Source organism: Sinohyriopsis cumingii, chromosome 2 (genome assembly GCF_028554795.1).
Source record: "Sinohyriopsis cumingii isolate HCF-2022 chromosome 2, ASM2855479v2, whole genome shotgun sequence".
Taxonomy (NCBI): Eukaryota; Metazoa; Mollusca; class Bivalvia; order Unionida; family Unionidae; genus Sinohyriopsis; species Sinohyriopsis cumingii.
The window spans coordinates 126,986,755-127,008,075 of record NC_142962.1 but is presented as its reverse complement, the minus strand read 5'-3'; the positions used below and the strand labels follow the sequence as shown (position 1 = coordinate 127,008,075).

Sequence of the window (21,321 nt, the reverse complement as noted above, 5' to 3'; positions counted from 1 at the left end):
CTTGTGCAATTTATGATCATAAAATAAACCAAAATAATCATTTGAAAATCTAATAAACTTACCAAAAATTTTCAACTTGACTTCAATAATTTCACAACATTTATGATATAGTTACATGAATTTGTTCTCCAATACCACAGGGTTTCGTTACAAAGAAAATTAGGAGTCTAACCTGTAAAAAATATGTGTTATATTGTTACAGGTTAGACCTCTAATTTTCTTTGTAACAAACACCTGTGTCCAATAATTATGATGCTGAAGTTATTTCATATGCATGTCAGTGGTCACATCGTAATTAAGTCACAATAATTTGTAAATTTTTGCAGCAAATATGTTATACTTCTCTCTTTTCATAACAATTCTGTAAAATAAACACCAAAGTACATCAACTAGATACAAATAATCCCATACATTCACTTGTCTTTTTCTCCAATGGACACAACCTGTTGATACGTGGCTTTGGCAAAGATTTTATTAACCTTCCTTTTTGTCACCAATGACATTTTTCTTTCAAGCTGGTGACATGCAGTGCACATATTCTGACAGCTACATCTGTTCTCTCATGTAACAAGTCTTTCTTATAGTAATTACTGCACTTTTTCCAGATGCCTTCTGAGCTTCAATTTTTCCATATGCAGCTTCTTTTGTAGGTGCTGTTCCAAACTCTTCCGTGATTATCATAATTCAGATCTTTCTTGCAGAGGTCATAAAAAGCCAGTCCTCTAGCGTAAAGTTTTCAAAAAAAACTGACCAACTAAATTTCCATCAACTTTTCACTCCAGCCATTCCTATTTCCATACGTTTGTTTTTTTTAACCTTTATTTAAACTTTTCTAGTCATGGTCTCTCAACAACTCAGGATGCATTGTTTTGCAAGCAGTCTTCTTCTTTCCATTGCCAACAGTTTCCAATACACAAAGATTCACTGGATGAATTTAAACCTTTGACCAATCAGAATACTCTTTATGAGTCGAGTGCTAACTAATACAGTATATGGAAAAATTAATTTACAAGGGTCATTGTGGAATGGGACAGGAAAGACTGTTTTTAAAAGAATGGATAGGAGATGATATAAAAAAATATATATATAAAAAAATCTGATTCAAGTCAGGAGAAAAGCAGAATTCCACTTTAAAATGGAGAAAAATCATGTCTGCTGTGGGTCAGTAGTTCTTACTGGGGTTTTCCAGATTCATCCTCCACCAAATATACCATCCACCATGTGCAGCATATAAATGTGCTAAAAAATGGAATTAAACATACAAAACAAACAAGCATTGTCACATTCCAATGATCTCATTTCTGCTAGCTGTAAGAAACCTCCATCTCAATGCATTACTTTTGTTTGGGAGGGAATCATATTGGAATATTCACTGTTTCTATGAATGCAAATAATTAGGCTTATTTCTGCTTTATGCTGAAGCACAAGACCAGTACCCATTGATGTGGAACATACGGATTCATTGTACACTTCCAAATTGTGAGTAAAATGGTTGTATTTGTAACTGAATATTGGTAATTGCAAGTGAAAACTGTCCACTGCTCTTAACAACCTTGATCAACATAATGCAGCATTTTAAAATTTACAATTACAATTTTAAAAAATTCTCTAACAACAGTCCTTTGAAAGAACAGACACTACTAACCATTCTTGAGTAACAACAAAACTTTTCAAACTCAGCAATGTGGTGGCCTGGATATTAGGTAAAAGATCAGTACCATGTACATTTAGGACCAACTAAACATCATTTGAAGTCTTTTAGTGAAAAATAAAATGAAAATATATCCATCCATTCTGGAGTAGTGAAAAGATTTTCAAGACTGCCATTGTAGCAGCCATATTGGAAGTAAGACTGGTACCATCTGATTGGGATCCACTAAATATCATAACAAGTATTCTGGTGAAATCCTATGTCTACGTAATTTTTCCACACTGGAGGAGAAGCAAAACGAGATAATGTATGTCAGACAGGCACCATTTTCATATGGGATCAATGAGGCATCTTAAGGTGTCCCTTGGTGAGAACCCGATGAAAATATGACCATGCATCTCATTTCAAGGCAATCCTTCGATCTGATTAAAATCAGACCACCACTGTCATATGTGAAGATCTGATAACAACCACTTAAGGATCATGTTCTGGTGACCAGTTAAGGATCATTACAATAAATACTATTTTATCACCCAATCAGATGAAGTCTTGTATCATCACATTTGGAAGACTGAGCAGTGTGGCTGAAGAAACATCAATGTGTGCTGAATGCAGTGTTTCCCTTTACATACATTTGTGCATCAGGGATGCATGCTAGAGAAAACTGATGCACATGTTTTGCTGCTGCGCGTTTGTTTGATGCAAAGGATTTGCATCGTGTATACTTTGAGCATAGGCATAGTCTGGTTCCCTGCTTCATATGCTTCCTGAGTTGCACTCTGCTATTCGTATAGTGGAGTGCAATGCAGGGAGCATACGAAACAGGGAACCAGACTAGCATAGGCAATGTTATGACAGAGTAGCTTCCCCATATCTCGTGAGCTCTCATACAATTTCCATCGAGCCCATCAAAATGTCGTCCAGATGATTAACATCAATGCTTGCTGCATTTTAAAGTAATCACCAGATTAAAATGGCTTAGACTAAGAATCATTAGCGAAGAAAGTGAAAGAAGCAGAACACAAAAGAGTAACAATAGAGTAATTGTGGATCTAACTTTAATGAAAAATGGAGAAAATAATTCCCTTGACTGGAATATGGCACATCCATTAGGATGATTGCAAAGACGGCAACAGTGAATAATCATTTCATGACAGGGTTTAAGAATTTTAAAAAATCTGCCCTTGTTTGCCACAAGATATCTGGAGAACACATTATCACCCGAGACATTCTTTCACAACAAAGAAATCAGTAAACTTGCTGAAACACATGTGTTATTTGGATTATAAAGTCAGGGGGTCACTGCAGCTTTTGTTGGTTTTTACCTTGCTGCAATAAAAGATCTTAAAGTTCAAGTGTAACTTATTAGAAAGAAGAATAATCATTAGCCTTTTTGATTTTTGGATAAATGTGTTCTAGGATGAAGTACATGTACAATGACTCTGATGATAGTACACATTTTATGACAGGTAGTAAATTAACTGCCATTTGGTTTTTAAAAAAAAGATTTAATTGGTGTTTTGTATTGGCTTATATGTAATGTGTTGGTCTCTAATATTGCTACAAACAGATTATAAGGAGACTGTTAAATGTACGACTTTAAATTAAAAGAAAAATGAACTAATAAAATTATTCTTTGAATGAACAATGCATTTGTTTGTTAACTGTGCATGTTGGTTTATTTGTACTTTTAGAGAGAGAGAGAGTATGTTGTGTAAGAGGCATCCTATTTCAAGCTGTAAAAGTGTGGGTGAGATGATGTCAGTATATTTTTGACCCAACATTTTTTTTTATTTGACCCCCAGTTCTGACTTTTTTTATTACCCTCAATTTTACACCCCTGGGGAATACACTGTGAACGATATGATTCACTTTCGGATTTTTTAAAGATGCATTTCCAATGGCTAATTCAGAGGTCACCTGAACATATCACCTAATCGGTTGCTGTCAGATCTCCATGTAGGACAGTGGGAATCTGATTTTAAACAGATTGGGCAAACCTCCAGGAAGCTAAGAAGCAGTAACCATAACAAACCTGCACCTAGATACAGTTGGATGATGAACAACAGGTCAACCCTAAGCTCTTCCAGTCTGTGATTGGTCAAGTAAAACAAGCAAATGTTATTTGGAGTGAAGATTTAAAAATCTGCTAAGCAAATCTGTCTGTGTCGAGGGTAGTTTTTGTGCAATCTTGATAATAAGCTCCTCAGGATGGACATATTGACAGATTAATGGAAATAAAGGACTCAATCAAGATGTCCTCTTGGACAACAGTGAGGGTATAAAAACCATCCTAAAATGTCCATGGTCAAATGTCACTTGATTTTATTATTTATTTTAAGATCACTTAAGGACCCTGCTTAGAACATATATAGATCTACACCTACAGTAAGAACTTTATTCTAGGTAAGAATAATAAAGCTCTTTTGAAACAGGTAAAGTGTCAGATACCATACTCTCACATAGAGGACAACCTAGGATGGTGACCCTCACCAGTGCACTACAGCAGCTCATCCTCAACATGAACAACTGTACTATTATAACTGATAAATTAAACTAGACTTACCAAGTCAAAGTTTGATTGTAATTTCATGAACCTCAAAAGCACTTTTGTGATCACTGGAGATGACATTGGTCACGTGGTTGATCAGTCTTGAGAGCAAGCCTCAATGTTTTATTGGGCAGGAATATGAAGGGTGGGCATGTGATCACTAAGGCGCTTATGGGGTTCATGAAATTACAATCAAACTTCGACTAATAGTAATCTAAATTAATTTATCAATTTCACTTCCCCTAAAAGTGCCTCGTGATCCCATGAGATTTCAGAAAGAGGCTTCCATTTATATTATAGATTAACAACAAGCAGGAAAATATGAAAACTTTTATGTTTTAGTAGTAAACCAGATATACAAAAGTTACAATGTACATTACATGACCATTATGAAATTCTGGATGCTGACAAAACCTTTGCACTGAATTCAGTCATGTCTGTAACAGGTTTGTCATAGAATCTCCTGAAAATACAGGCACTAGCCCAAGCAGCTGCCTTCAAGATTGTACCCAAATGTATGCCTTTAGCACTGGCTGAAGAAACGGATGAACCCTTTTACTATGAGCCTGAAAACTGATGTATCAATACCAGAATCCCTCATAACAGTCTGTATCCAGTTTGATAGTCTTTTGCAACTTTTTATGGCAAGAGTGTGTGCTGATGAATAACTGTTTCAGAATTTCACAAATTTGGTCTGTTGCAAATAACACTGTAAACAAGCCACAACATATGGATAAGAGTGAGAAAAAAAACTAAGGATTCCACATGGTTCCCCAGTTTAGATTGTTTCTGCAATGAAGGAATGTCTATTTGTACACTGTTAACACCAATTTCAATGCTATTTGTCTGTATAAGGTGAAGCATCTGACACATCTGTCCTGTTAACAAAGCAAACAGCATGGCTAGCTTCATAGCAATTTGGTCATTGCCTTGTAAAGAAAGAAAATAGTTAAACAACAGCTAGATTTCTTCCACTGCAACCTTGTCCTGATCAATGTCATCTCATGGGATCATGAGGAACTTATGGGGGAAGTGAAATTTAAACTTTCCTCTCCAAATAGTCTTTATTCCAATATATAAGAAGAAGCTGCCTGAAGGATAGTGGACTTCAAAGAGACATCCACAGCAAGAAGGAGACCCTGGCAGACCTGCCAACCCTAACAAGACCTTCTTAGAAAAGTTGTCAATCTTTTTTCTTCTATAGTTAGACAAGTTTTCCGTAAGGTGCAACAAAATATCATGCACTGATATTGTTAAATTAAAAAACATGCATTTAAAATACATCAGAAGTGTTATTCAAGACTGAAGCAGTGATGGTAGACATTATCTTTAAGTAAGAAGTTTGTTAAGTACACTTAGACCTTTATTATCTCCATTACATTTTCATAAACCGCAGTTGCAAACACTCTGGAACTCAATGGTTTCTTGATATCTCTCAACATGACATAAACCCTGGCTTTTTAAGAGGTTTATTGTCCATTTTATTTTGAACATGTATCACTTGTTGGATATAATTTTTAGAAATTCTACAAGCAAAACCTTGATCATCTGGACATTCAGCATGAAAAATATGTGCAGTTTAAAGCATCTAAGGTAATCCTGGAAAAGTTAGACTGGGTCCCTGACCAACTCCAATGAATTTGATATGAAACCCTAATCAGAATCAAAGACAATCTAGTGTCCATATTTTACAAGAACAGTCATATTTCCATAAAACATACAGCCAAAACATAAAGGGCTGGTAGGTCAACCTACCCAATCACAAATAGATTGTTTTCACTATCAAATAGTAGCAATTATTTTGTCTTATCCAGACTTTTCTAAAATGCAGCAACATGAAACATAAATAAAGAGAACACACCAATTGCACTCTCATCCAACAGGGTTCAACATCTATACATTTTATTTTATTTACTCCAATATACTGCCCGGGAGTAACTTAACTGAGGCAAACTTAAGTACCACACAACTTGTGGAGAAGTTATTGTAAGGGGAATCGAGCATTCAAACAGAAAGCCCCCACCAGTTTTGCTACTATCTTTTGAAAAAGTGAACTATCATTAAAATGAAGTGAAGCATGGAAGAATTGAATTCTATTATCAGAGCTGTCTTGCTAAATAAACAAACGTTAAAGGATTAATTTGGTTCTATTTTTACGTGTAAGCAACTACCATAACTACTTCTTTGTTGTCTACTCATCCCAGTCATAGAGAAAGCTATAGCTTAAAATGTTCAAGTATGACACCACATATAAATGTGATATTTACTCGATACAAATTTTGATTTTTAAAGAAATGAAAAGCAGTTCTTAATGGAGATGGATGACATCACAAATATTTGCTTTTATCAACAAGATTTATTGGAAGGGGGCTTAAAAGTAAATGTGACATGAACCATGGACCCTTGCCTGCAAGTAGGTCAGGATGTAATCAAATGGGGGAGATTTGCCATGGCAAGCTATGACAGTAGCTCTAATTTGGCTTTTAAGCCATACTCCACTTACTCAGCACCACATCTAGGCCTCACAGTCGTGTGTGTGTTTGATATGGATTTTGAACGTAGCTTTAACAATTTTTCAGTTATATCGCTACAATGTCTGCAGTGTGGCAGTTTATAGTAATGTCTAGCACTGGGGCAGAATGCCACAGACATGCAGCATGTCCCACCCAGTCACATTATCCTGACACCAGGCTGACCAGTCCTAAAACTATCCTCTTAATGCTGAGCACCAAGCGACTTTGGCAGCTAGTACCATCTGTACAAGTCTTTGGTATGACTCGACCTCCCACATCTGAGGTGGATGCTCTAACCAATAGGCCACTGGAGTGATCAGTATGCAGGGGGTTGGGGAGGTGGAGGGGGAGAGGAGAATTCCACCATACCCTTGAAAATAAAGGGACATTTTCTAAATATAGGAGGGATTTAGGAAATGGAAGTAGGCCTGAGCTTGAAAATATGATGCATGACTTTTGTGCAATTAGTTAATTTATCAGCAGAATTTTTTTAAATCAGCAAAAATGACACAATTTTGTCTTGAAAATATCATATCCTAAGACTCGATTTAGGATTCAAAACTTCGTTATCATGTACATGAACATACACATGATCATACATGACTTTCAAGATAAGGTATACTGTACTCTTCAATTATGGAACTCTGTGAAGTCCCTAGTCTATTTTTTGAGTCACTTAGAAAAACACTTTCAAAAGGATAGATGGGAAAATGAAAAAGTACCTGATCAGTGTAACATTACATGTGTGAATGAAATTCTCAGCCTCAGGGGATCACACTGGACATATATTTTTCTGTAAGGTGTAATTGTCTAAAACATTTATGTAATACTACACTCTACCATTTGTAAACTAGTTTTTCAAATGAGTTAGTTTCTTCACTTATTCCTATTCTTTGACTTAACAAATGCATGTATGACACTCTGGGGATTGAAGTACATGCCCCTCCCCCCACTATTCTGAGTGCATGTAATTTGTATAGAACACTGATAGACTAATGCTGAAAATGAAAATATTTTTGGTAATCTGAATGCATTAAAACATTTATGTGTTTGTAGAATAAATGTGCTGCTCATGCATGGCTCTGATTTTCACTGACATTTTCTCAGCAATGCTTTGATACAGGGCTCAACATGCACACCTTGACTTTGTTTTTCTAAATCAAAAGCAATTTCTCATGTATTTAAAGGGGAAATATACTGGACAAAATTGTGAAACAAATTACATGAGGGATCCTCAAATGTTGCTCACACTTTTGCAAAATAATCCTGGTCAATCATATCCATCTGTCTCTCATAGTGTAAGCACAGTCCATGTTGTATGATGGCACATTTGACCAATATAAACTATGCTGTTGACTCAACTTTCAGATGCTCTTTGCACAATTGATAGTACATGTTTGAGAACTGTTATAACACTCACTCAAACGACATATATATATATATATATATATATATATATATATATATATATATATATATATATATATATATATATATATAAATCAAACATACCCTGAAATAGTCACTAAACTATTTGATGCATTCAAATAAAAAGATGAAAACTGTGATGAAGACTTTAGTTGTTATTGCTGTTGTTGCAGGGTTTAACATTATTTTTCAGCACAAGATAGGCTATACATGGCGGCCACTATAAATGGTGGAGGAAAACCCCAGGAAAACCACAGAAAAAACCACCGACCCACACGAAGCTACTGGCAAGCTTTCTCACATACCCCCATTGGCCAAATCTGAGACTTGAGTTCGAATCTTGCAGGTTTTGCAATGTTAAGAAACACTCCACTGACTTTTTACAAACACAATTAGTACCAAAGAAATTGTGTGATATACCCAATTTATTAAATTGTTATCTAGAAATTAACAAAACTAAAATAAACTTTTTAAAGCATTAACAAACAACTGAATGCTGTTTCTTGCTTCCAACCACACTGAACATGAGCTTGATATTAAAAAAATCAAGCTTCTATCAGTTCTATTAAAAGCATCTGCCAAAATGCTATTTCATGATACATGTACTAGTTTACAAAAAGTGTTACTAAAATATTATACAGTAGCAGACCGTTACATCATAACATCAAATGTAGGTTACAGTGCAAATGTATGTGTAATGTTAACACCATTATTCAAAGCAATATGCCAAGAAAGTCAATGGTCATAGCTGTTTTAATACCTTGCAAAACCTGTATTGATTTGACCCTACTAAATTATGGGGCCAATGTACAAACTGAATCAGGTTGAGGGCCTTGGATTTCTATGTAAGCACCATTGGTTCTCAGCTCACCCAGTTTACTAGCTTGATACAGGTCCTGCGTACTATATATTCATGTAGAATAAAGTCACCTGGTACAGCTACTGGCAACCGGAACATGTATCAAGTCATGCAACATAAATAAACCTCCAAATCCTAGTCATGATTTAATTATGTTCACTTTTGTAAATGAATCCACAAGTCAAAATGACATGATTAAAGGATGTTCACTTTTGTAAATCAATGCTTACTCCATAAGTCAAAATACACAATTTAAGGATCTTCACTTTCTTAAATCAATGTTTCCTCCAGTCAAAATGACATGATCTAATGATCTTAACTTTTGTGTGTGTGTGATTCGGATTTTTAACGTAGCTTTAACAATTTTTCAGTCATATCGCTATGATGTCTGCAATGTGGCAGTTTATAGTGATGTCTTGCACTGGGGCATCATGCCGCAGACATGTAGCATGATGTCCTACCCAGTCACATTATCCTGACATCAGGATGACCAGTCCTAACACTAACCTCTTATTTCTGACCAGAAAGAGTACTCATGAGCAAAGATGAGGAGTTGGGGGACATTGGACAAAAAAATAGCAGGAAACTCACAAACCCATGCAAGAGTTGCAAAACTGTATACGTTTTTTCTGCTTTTAGTAATAACAATCATGCAAGGCTTTGAGTTGAAATGCATACAATAGTTTTGGCATGAAGATAAAAATGGATTGGTTTGCCAATTACAAATAACTGAAAGAGACGAATCATTTTCATGCAAATATTTACAATATAATGTGCTTTTTTGAGAAGAAAAGTGGGGTGCAGGTAAAAAAGGGTTACATAGAACACTTCAAACCTTTTAAGTTCTTTTGGGATTTTTTGTTGTTTTGTTTTGCTTTTATTTTCTGCCCTTTAAAATCTTGTAAGGAGAGACATATCTCATTTCAGAATCAGCTATTCTGGCAGTGACAAACTTTGATGGGTCTAAGTTTATGCTGCTCCATTTTTCCAGAGTGAAAAATTCTGGCTAGGAAGACAGTTTTTAATACTGTCGAATAAATAAAATGAAACAGGCATTTTCTTACATAAGTGAAGAATTTTTGTTTTTTTAAATCATAAAGCCAACTTTTTTAAATATATGCATCTGGTGTTGATCATTGTCAAAGGAGCATTTGAATCCAAAATAGGGTTGTGTTTGGAATCTTGCCTGTTCAACAACCCTTTATCTAAAATTGTCTGCAATTGTTGACACCTGAGAAGTATGATATATACCTTGCCAAACAAAAGTTGGGGGATTTTCTCTACTTATAATCACCCTCCAGTTTGGTCATTATCCCAACATGAAATGACAAGCTTTTATTCCAGGTAGCCAATCATACTTGTTTTAAAAACTTAATATGAGCTTTCAAAGTTGCAAGTCAAATGTAATGAACAATTCTAGTTGACTGGAGACAAAATTCAGCTATTGTTAACATAATTTAACTTAATTTTAAATCAAATGAAATAATGGTGTGGAAAAAATATATATAAAAAGCTTACATGGAAACGTGTCAACAGTACATCATTTTAGAATGTGAAATAAAATTATTATTAAAGCAAACTTTCTCTTTGGTTAAATAAGGCCCTAGTTTCCCTAAACATTTTTCTCCACAAATGTGTTTTATTATCTTTCTTACTGTGCTTAGTTGTGGCAGGGATTTTTGACTGAACTGATCTTACATCCAGGATTAAATACATTAACAGTTGTCAGTATTGCACATTCTCCTGAAAATGGTCATTTTATTTTTTTTACAACTAATTGAAGACTAATTCTAACTTTATGAATTCCTTAACTCGCATTTCAAGCATAAAGAATTCACAAGGAAACAATGTTAAAACAGTTATTTATTAACCCCTGTATCTACTTCTCACAAAAATCCAATACTGTATGAAATATTGTTAACTTATGCAAAATCTCAATTTAATGAACAAAAAAATATTTTGTTGTGTGAATCAAGATCAAGTCATTGCATATAGAGCTGTTAAGGTCTTTTTGTGTTAATGACCAAGGTAAAACATTATCTCTGACGATTTCTGGAATATGCCCACTGATTTTAAGTTGACTCTTCTGTTATCTCCAAGAGAAACTAATTATCAGAAGTATGGATGTCCACTTTGTCAAATTTATCTTTTCAGTCTTTAAAGTAATAGTTCCATAAATCTGAATTTTTACAAATGACATAATGCTTAGAAAACATTCTGATTTTGTAAAATCTTGAGTACATATCTCTTTCTCTCAAAAGAGATAGAGAAGACAAACAACAAACCAGGATTGTAAGAAAAGTTTACTTTTCCTATACTTATAATGTAATTAAATCATGCACATTGATTAGAGCTGGAACGAATACCCAAACATTTGAATTAAAATAAGTTTTTATAATATACTAATTGACAATTTGTATTCAAATATTTGTTTAGTTAATATGTTTGGCAGCATTCTGTAACAAAAATAAACAGTGCAAAATGTAAAGTGTTTTGTGATTTTTAACATAACCTTTGACTATTTGAGTCATATTGTTACGATGTCTTCAGTACAGCAGTTTATATTTATATTTAGCAATGAGGCATCTTGTCCCACATAGTCACATTATCTTAACACCAGGCTGACCAGTCCTAGCAGGAACCTGAAAATGCTGAGTGCCAAGTGAGGCAGCTGTTAGTACCATTTTTATTAGTCTTTGGTATGACTCTGCTGGGGCTCAAAGCTGTGACCTCCTGCATCTGAGGCAGAAGCTCCAACCACTTATGCCACTGGAGCATTCACAAAAAAGTAAATTATGCAACACTTAATGAGTTTACAAGAAACAACTTCAAACCTGCTAAATCACGTGAAATTTAACCTCCAACTTACAAGGTAATCTTAATTTTAAAATTCTAAATAGTGATAGTGTTCAAAACATCACCATTTCTTTTCTATTCTCTAGAATCCTGACAACGTGTAATATGGTAAGCTGATATCTGAAATCTCTCTTTACCCATGAAATTGTATATGGCCTACTCCTGAACTTGCTAATGGCAGTGAACTAGTTCCAAGTATCTGGCCATACATTGTACTGTCTACAGCCACAAGGTCATTTCACACCTGTTGCAATGTATATCTTATGTAAATCAAGTTGTTCCTGACTAGTGACCTTTATTTTGCAAACAACGTAATACATAGCTAATATTTCTCCAAGAGTATAGGTTAAATATTAAGATCATTATATTTGGAAATAAACGTTTATTTGAATATAAGTCTAGGACATAGTTTTCTTTTTGGAATTTCCTACACTTGTTGACAATTAGAAGGTTGACCTACATCTGGTATCTATTTTTGTATTTTAGTTTTATAATCTTTTTTTATCTAAATACTACTCATTCTTGCCTCAATATCTTGAAGCAGAATCATTCTTATTGTTGTGTTCAGTTTTTTCAGTTGGGTGGATTAATTTATTCAAATTATTATTCTCTGGAAATACAAAGTGCTCTTCAATATTCTTGACTGGAATATCAGTCTGGAATTATAGTGAAATAAGACATTGCCATTTTTTTTATTATATTATTGCGATACATCAAAAGACTAAGCACATTATCAGAATCCAGGCTACAGGCACATTGAGACTACAGGCACAGCAACACATTCAATATTGGAATTTAATTTGAATACAACTGAATTCCATTGGAACTTCATACATTTGGACTTGCGATATAACTTTTTGGACTATTTGGTATGCAATTTACAATACTGTAAGTTCTTTGTAAAATTTTACTTTGTATTCTAAGGACAAAAATTATTTGATGAATTTTACAAAACATGTTGCTTTTTTCTGTTACCTAGTTTAAAACCATAGTTGTAATAAAAAAATTGGAAGCCGTTCCAGGATAGAAATTTCTCTAAAACATTTTCTGTTACAACTCTACAGTCTTAAAATAAGTATCTTATTAGTTTTCATACTTCATGGGTCAAATGCCATGTCAAATGCACATACCAGGTGCTTCACTGAATATTAAACTCAACATCAATAGGTTTCTTCTTCACATCAAGTGCAAGTCATCCACAACATTTGGCTCAGGTGTCATGTAAACATTAATGTTATTGTTTGGAAAATCATTATTATTCTTTCACACACAATGACCCCAACCTTTGACTTTCTGACTCCAAAATCAACAGGGTTCTTCCATACACAAAGTGCAAGCCATCCACAAGGTTAGGAACCATATATGGTGGCAAACAGTTATATACACCTCTCCCTTGAGAGTTCAAGTCTTCTCTGACATTTCCCACCCCAATGTAGATATCTGAAAATCTATGTTGGAGTACAGTAGTCCCCCTCTTGAATGGCCCCCCCGCTCCTTAGGGCCAGAATCCGTTGGCACAGATGAGTTTCTGTTCAAAAATACCCCTCACGAAAGGCCACCTGGCTAACGCGACCAGCATATTAGTGCAATAATATAAAATTTACCCCTCACAAGTGGCAGCATTTTATTTTAATATGTATCCAGAACCAGTATTTTATTCATAAGGTGTTTTAAGTAATCCAATTTCTGTTTCCCCTGATGTCAGGTTTTCGTTACTGAAAGAAGTGCTGATTAAAGTACATGTACCACTAAGGTTAATATTATATCATTTACACCTCATGAGAAGCCATATTTATTCCATAACGCCAAGAAAGACTTTAATCTGAATACATAAAAAAGGGTAAGTACATGTAATCCAGTTAGCCTTACTGCTGTGTTATCATAAGATGTCCAGTTCAGTCACTCTGATAATTGTTAAGATTACAATTAATGAACAATAGTAACAGCTGAGAAGTGACAGTATCGATGTACAACACACAAGTCAGCAGGAAAATGGTTTGATAGCCTATATGGCTTCCCTTAGTAATATGTTGAGCTTGTTTACTTTGAGAATTAGTGGCTATTACTACTGACATTATAATAATTGTCAAAATTACAAATCCTAACAGCCACGAGGTCAAATCTGCATGATGTTAATGGTACATATCGAAGTCGTTTTGGCTTCTCTCACTTAGTGTAAAGAAATGTATAAAAACAATAGGGTACCAGACAGCAAATAATGAATCACGTGACAAGATCACTTCCTTTAAAAACACATGGCAATTTGTTTACATGCATAAAACACTGTTTTATCAGTATTGTAGTTGGCAACATGAATAACTTACTGCAAAAAGATCAACATGTCATCGAGAAAATGAAAAATTCTCAGTTTAGAAGAGAAAGTGAAAGTAATTCAACTGACCGAGAGGGGTGTGGTCGAGGATACTTGCAGAAAACTAAAGTCAGAAAGACTCAGATAAACAATATCGTGAAAGATAAGGAAACAATTCTGCAGAAGTGGGAAGGTGAAATGGACAGAGAAAGGAAGATTGTTTGAGCCAGGAGATGTTTGTATCCTGATTTGAATGACAAGAAAAAGCAACAATTCTGTCAGTTGAACTGGGATATGATGACTTTACTGCAAGCAGCGAATGGTTGCACAGATTTCAAGTGTGACACAATATTAAGTATTCTGTCCTTAGTGGAGAATCAGCTGATGTTAAATGAAGTTATCGAAGACTGGAACAAAAGACTAACCGATATATGCAGGGGATATGACAGCAAGGATATTTTTAATTGTGACGAGACTGGTATGTTTTTTAGACTGTTACCAACAAAGTGACAGATGATGTGATCTGTAACATAATTATAAAGACAGTTTTAAAACTACTATCAATGGTTATTCATAACATTCTTTTTAAAAATAATGAAACAGTTTGTTTTATATTTATTTCACAACATGTGTGTGATTTTTTAATGAAAATATTAAATGTTTTAGAATTAAATGTACTTGTGACTTTCTTCATACGTATTTACTATTCGTATTTGTCATCCCCCTCTAGAAAGGCCACCCTCATTATAAGGTCACTTCCCTGCTGCAATAGGGGTGGCCTTATAAGAGGGGGACTACTGTATAAGAATTGAGCATGGAATTTGCTGAAACTGTGCAGTAGTGTCTAGGTGAAAGTCAAAATACAGTAAATATAAATGGGCTACTAAAAGTTCAGCTAAATTCCATATAGTCCTACCTTCCACAAATCAGTCAAAAGAATATTTTCTCATGCACAGCAATTCAACTTTATTTCAAGTCCTTGACTGACACACAAGCCAAATTTAGTTTACAAACTGTACATCATACTTTACTATTGGTTACTTTGCATGGTTATGTGATCCATATATTACAACTGAGTTACATTAATATTATATCAGAGGTCAAAGGATCACATAAAACAGACACCCTATGCATGGAGAAGACCAAATGAGATTGAATAGTGATGCTGCAAGATTGGCCAATCATAAAAAAGACTGTTCATAAATACTGGATAACTGGATCAGCTTATTCAAAGGGCATGAGATAATAAGACATGACTCAAAATTTAGTTAAAAGTTGGAGAAAAGAAGGTGGATGCAAGCAACTGTCACTTCTATGTGAGACTTTTAATCTCCACTGTGCTATACAAATATTCATATAATGTATTTAAATTTTTATGGGCATCAAATATGAAAAAATCAGTTAAAGGAAATACACTGATGAGAGACTTGTACTATAAATTAAATCTACATGCAGTTCTTCAAAATTATGTTCATTAGTAAAGTTGGAGTTACTTCCCTTCAAGAGTCAGAACACATGTTGTCATCATAAGCAAACGGAAATGAAAACTTCATAGCTAATATTACACTCATAAGCCCATGGATATGTTTGCACTGATTATACTCCCAGATTGTAAATGTCACCATATAAATCATCATCAATAGTACATAAATGTATACAGTGTCAACTCAGTATCATTTGTAATAATAAAAGTCAGCACATGGCAGTTGCACTGACACTGAACACTACATCCAAAGTGAAAGAAAATTTTAAAAAATCAACAATACAGAAAAAGATAACTCTATTTTGTATTTTATTAAAATGTTGAAGTTATTTTCAAATGTTATCACTGCATATTTTAAAGAATAAACCAAGGATTAACCAATTACAAAATTAGTGAGTTGTCTATGGTGTGTGAGTTTAACAAAAGATCTAGCTGACACTACTGTGATCTCTGCACCTTTTATGTATTGTATTTAGCTTAGACAATTTAACATAGTTTTTAGCTTGAGTCTTCAAGCCAAAGGCCAATTAAGCTCTCCAGAGTTGTCAAAATATATCTAGTTTAGCCCAGAGTAAGCCCTTACACAAATTTGATGGAAGCACTTATGGGCATTGCCATAAGTCAAATGACTCTTCACACATGAATAGAACTGGGCATATTGAATTTGATGATCATTTCATTTGGAACTGAATTAAAAGTAAAATAAAACCACAAATTCCAACTGACAATACTTCTTCCCAAACCAAAATGCATCCTTGCTGAAAGCTTGTGGCAAGCTTGCGGTAAGCTTGCGATAAGCTAGTTTGATGTTTATAAGCTAACATGGATGCTTGCGCAAGCTTGTACAAGCAAGTGCAGGCTTAGGCAAGATAGCTGGATATAACCGCAAGCTTGCACAAGCTTGCGCAAGCTTGTACAAGCTTTCTTGTTTGCTTCAGAAATTAAAACTAGCTTGCACAAGCTTTCTTGTTTGTTTCATAAAGTAAAACTAGCTTGCGCAAGCTTACTTGTTTTCTTCAGAAAGTAAAATTAGCTTGCGCAAGCTTGTTTTCTTCAGAAAGTAAACTAGCTTGCGCAAGCTTTCTTGTATGTTTCAGAAAGTAAATTTAAACTAGCTTGCAACAAGTTTCTTCATATATATATATATATATATATATATATATATATATATATATATATATATATATATATATATATCCATTGCTTGTGAAAGTTTGAGACCATGTATCCAAGTAGCAGGCACCATCACTGTCACGCCCCTACGAAAACAAAGTCATGACTTGATGAACAATCATGAAGTGTTCATGAAAGTTCCTCAAGTAAGTTCATGAACTTCAAGAATTTTGATGAATCATGTACTTGAAGTTCATGAACACACTGATAAATTTTTATGAACTATTATAATATCTTTGAAGTTCCTGAAATGTCATGAACTAATGGTTCATGAACAATTCAAGTACTTTGATGCAATACCATGGTATTTCTTAAAAAAATGTATATTAAATATCTATATCATTATATTCATAAAATGATCATGAAAATTTATCATACAAACTTCTCACAATATTAGTGAAATTTAAATAAAGGTGAATTTTTTCTTCTTTTTTTAAAATGATATACTGTATAAATGTTCATACAGATCTTTAATTCAATACTTGTTTACTTAACCTGAGTATTTCTGGATTAATATGGGAAAATATTTTCTGGCCAGCATCAACAAAATGTATTTGCTTTAAAAAGCTATCAATGACTTTGTCCTAACGTTTTTTTTTCTTCTCTCCATTACTGTTATAAACTGCTTATTCTATTGACTTAGTCACTGGTTGCCAATTTGCAGTAAAAACCGAAATATATTAACAACGATTATTCTGATTGGATGAGTTTGAAAAAAGACGTGATATGATTGGTTAATATACGCGCGCGATTTCAACAGTTAAGCTTCCTCAGAAACCAAAGATCATGCAGATGGTTAGGCAAAAACCTCGAACAAAAACCGTGGACTCCATGGAATGGACAGATGAGAATATTTTCAATATCATTTTTTTAAAGTCAGTAGAAGTGCAGAGAAGCAACTTTGAAGAATGTGAAGGAAATGATTTGTTGAGAGCAAAATTAGGCGGAAAAGCGTACCAAGCCCGGATGACCAGAATTACGGTGAGTATCTTTTTCTTGGTCATTCGTGATTATTTCAGTAGAAGTTATATGGATATTTTATTGGTTTATATATGTCATCATATTATTTATAACCAAGCTAATGACACGATTTTGTTCAGACCTAATTTAAACTTGCTCATCGAAGTTTTGAAAATCACTAAACATTATCACCCCCACCCACCCCCCAGTTCTCGATACCAGACGTGGTTCGATATCGATAGGAGTTGAGATGTTCGAGATCGTTTTCTTTTACATGACATCACTATTTCTATAATCTGATGTAATTTCGTAATTTAAAAAAAAAAAACCTTAAGAAAATAGTTAATGCGTGAAACTGTTCACAATAAAAGTGCAAATAACAACGTGATGAAACCGGAAGCAGCTATACGCAACATGCGGAGTCGGAGTGGATGCATTAGAGACATACTAAGGGCCTATACCACACAAGTCTGGCGTTTTATCAATAAAAAATGGCGAAAATATTTGAAAGCATGAAATAACCGTTATCTGTAATATATACGGTTATTTAGTGTAACGGTGTTGTCAAAAAAAATGTCATATTTTACTGAATAAAACATCCGTCTCCTGTGACTATACCTATGGCTAGACAGATTCAGTTAATATAAAACAGTGACAAAATTCTGCAATAATATAAATGCTCAGTATTATGTGTAAGGGATTAAATCATTTTTGAGTTGGATCATATTATTCCAGTAAGTAAAGTGGGGTACAATGATAATGTGCTAAAAGCTAAAAACAATGTTGATCAGAGATTATCTGTAATTAACTAACTTTACCTTTTTTTCAGACCAGACAGCAGAAAAGTAAAATTGTTAGAGGATGAAGTTTGTAGGTTAAGGATGAAAATTTGAAAACTGGAGGATTCAAGATGGAAGAGACATTAAATTGTGACTGCTGTAACAATGTTAAAGATCCAAACAGTAATCAGATGGAACAGCTTAAGTTGCAGAAGGAGACATTCAGTAGTGACAATGGACAGGATTTGATTAAATTATAGACCCTGAACATCTTCACAAAAGAGTTATCAGACAGGTCAGTCTCTGGAAGAAGATTGGTCAGGAGAAACCCCAGCTGAAAGACAGCCCCATGACGATGAAATATGCTTCAACAGTTGATTGCAGGCAACTGCCCCAATATCTCTTGAACATTTTTCAAAGAAAAATTACAGAACATACAAAAAGTGTTGCTAAGGGTAAAAAAAAAGAATATCACTTGTCAGTTTAAATTTATCTGAAATCAAATACAGTTTTTAAGATAATATGTTGCATTTTATACTGTATTAACCCCATCCCCCATCTAAGGTTATTGTATGATTCAGGATGAATAGGTATTTGTGACTTGTCAGGTTATCATATTTTGTTTTATAGGCACTGTTCATGAAGTCATGAATCATTGAGAAACTTTGTTCATCATAGTTCATGAATATGTTCATGCACTTGTTCATGAATGATGATGATCCAATTTGTGGACTGTTTTCAATTCATGCACATTCTAGAATAATTCATGAACCTTTTGATGAACTTTCATGAACGGTTCTTGAACCAAGTTCATGAACAGTTCATTCATTATTCATGATCATTTCATAGGGGCGTGACACTTGCAGCTAGGGGAACACATAAAGCTTCTGCAGCCTTGGGTAAGCTTGCAGTGAATGAATAAACTTGAACAATGGAATTAAACTTAATGTTTTGGCAGAACAGATTTGTTTTCCACTGCATTGCAACTATAAGATTGCATTATTTAATCATTAAATATGCAGATTACTTCATTGGAATGAAGTAAAACTTTGCAATATATTATGATAATTTGGTCCACCAGGAGCAGTTGAGTCTAAAATGCATTTTTGGACAGGGGCCTTCGGACTCCCAGACCCCTCCCCCCACTTCACATTTTCAGGGGGTTTTTTGGAAGGGGGGAAAACACAATCATGTCTGATTTTTGAAAGCCCAGATGCTTGTAGCAAGAAATCTCTGCAAGCTTGCAACAAGCTAGTAACAAGCTTGCGCAAGCTTGTGTATACTTATTGTACTAGGTAAATAAATAACAAGCTTGTGCAAGCTTAAGCTTGTGCAAGCTTAAGCTTTCGCAAGCTTGTGCATGCTTATGACACTTTTGTTAAATAAGCTTGCGCAAGCTTGCTGCAATGTTCCAAATACAAGCTTGCCGCAAGCTTGCTGCAATGTTCCAAATACAAGCTTGCCGCAAGCTTTATAAATAAGCTTGCTGCAATGTTCCAAATACAAGCTTGCCACAAGCTTGCTGCAATGTTCCAAATACAAGCTTGCCGCAAGCTTTATAAATAAGCTTGCGCAAGCTTGCTGCAATGTTCCAAATACAAGCTTGCCGCAAGCTTTATAAATAAGCTTGTGGCAAGCTTGCTGCAAGCTTTAAAACAAGCTTGCAATTTTGGTTTGGGTTCACTTCTTTCTTATATATATATATATATATACACACTTGCTTTCTTCTTTAAAGTCAAGAATTTCATTAAGCCAGTTTCAAATATCCATGCACTAACCACTGTTCTGAATGATAAAATAAGCAGAGTTTTCATTCACAACTTTCGTTGACAAATTTTTATGATGGTTTTTAAATGTTTATCAACAAGCTTCTCCCTTTTTGGGGGCCCTGAGTGGTCAAGTGGTCTTATTATGTTACACATTTAGACTCGAATAAACAGTAACACAAGAAAGAGTAAAAACAACAAGCTTTGAAAAATTTAACAAATTATTTATTTCCCTGGAAAAAAAAATAAAAAAAAATAATTTAGTTTTAAGAATCAAATCCAAAAAATAATCCAAGAATAAAATGTAAGAAGTCCCAATAATGAAATGTTCTAATGAATTCAAGTTTGAGACCCGACAAGAATCCAAGATGGAAGGCCATGACATATGCTGTATCCTGTACTGTGTTTTCAAGTCTACAGTTCCTTGTAGAAACACAAGAAATAATCTGGTGTTTGAATTAATGAAATTTCTTTGCTTAAGAATTCTGCATGATCACTCAAAATATTTCCTGAGAAATAAATTAATCTTTTAGAATCCAAATAATTTGAATGAACTTTAAAATGTAATACCCAAAATGACACAACAAAAGAAACACCTTTACATACTAGTGTTTAGAAGCCCAACTGAGATATCTCTCTCCAAGCAATGGTTTAAAACTTGAATATTATGCAAAACAGATGCCCGGACAAGAGTCACATGATCATGGTTACATCACATACTCTCAGCATGGCCCTGACAAGAACCAATCATTTTACTCAAAGAATAAAATAAAAAAAAAGCTGTTTACTTCACTAAAATCTATTTACAAGTCGAGGGTCACATATCCATCACAGCCTCAATCTCAACCTTATTATTCCCACAATAAAAGTAAATTTAAAAAATCTTGTTGACGTGACTGTTACTAATTTTAAATTAAGGTCAGGAACCAGGTCAGTTTTAAGTGTTTACAAAATGAACAGCCAAGATCAAACTAATTTCTGGAAAAGTATT

At 34.3% G+C, this 21,321-nt stretch overlaps 1 protein-coding gene and 1 long non-coding RNA gene across 4 annotated transcripts in view; one reads left to right on the top strand and one right to left on the bottom strand.

The window, feature by feature from the left end:
* Window positions 1-21,321, bottom strand: part of LOC149805783 (mitogen-activated protein kinase kinase kinase 11-like) — a 104,820-nt gene that overhangs the window by 58,669 nt on the left and 24,830 nt on the right. The window lies entirely within an intron of this gene.
* On the top strand, window positions 17,137-19,085 carry LOC149805784 (uncharacterized). 2 transcript variants are annotated; one of them, XR_016415004.1, is made up of 2 exons: window positions 17,137-17,806; window positions 18,615-19,085. It is a non-coding gene; the product is annotated as an uncharacterized LOC149805784 (long non-coding RNA). The 2 variants fall into 2 exon arrangements; XR_016415005.1 differs by lacking the exon at window positions 17,137-17,806 and adding an exon at window positions 18,003-18,519.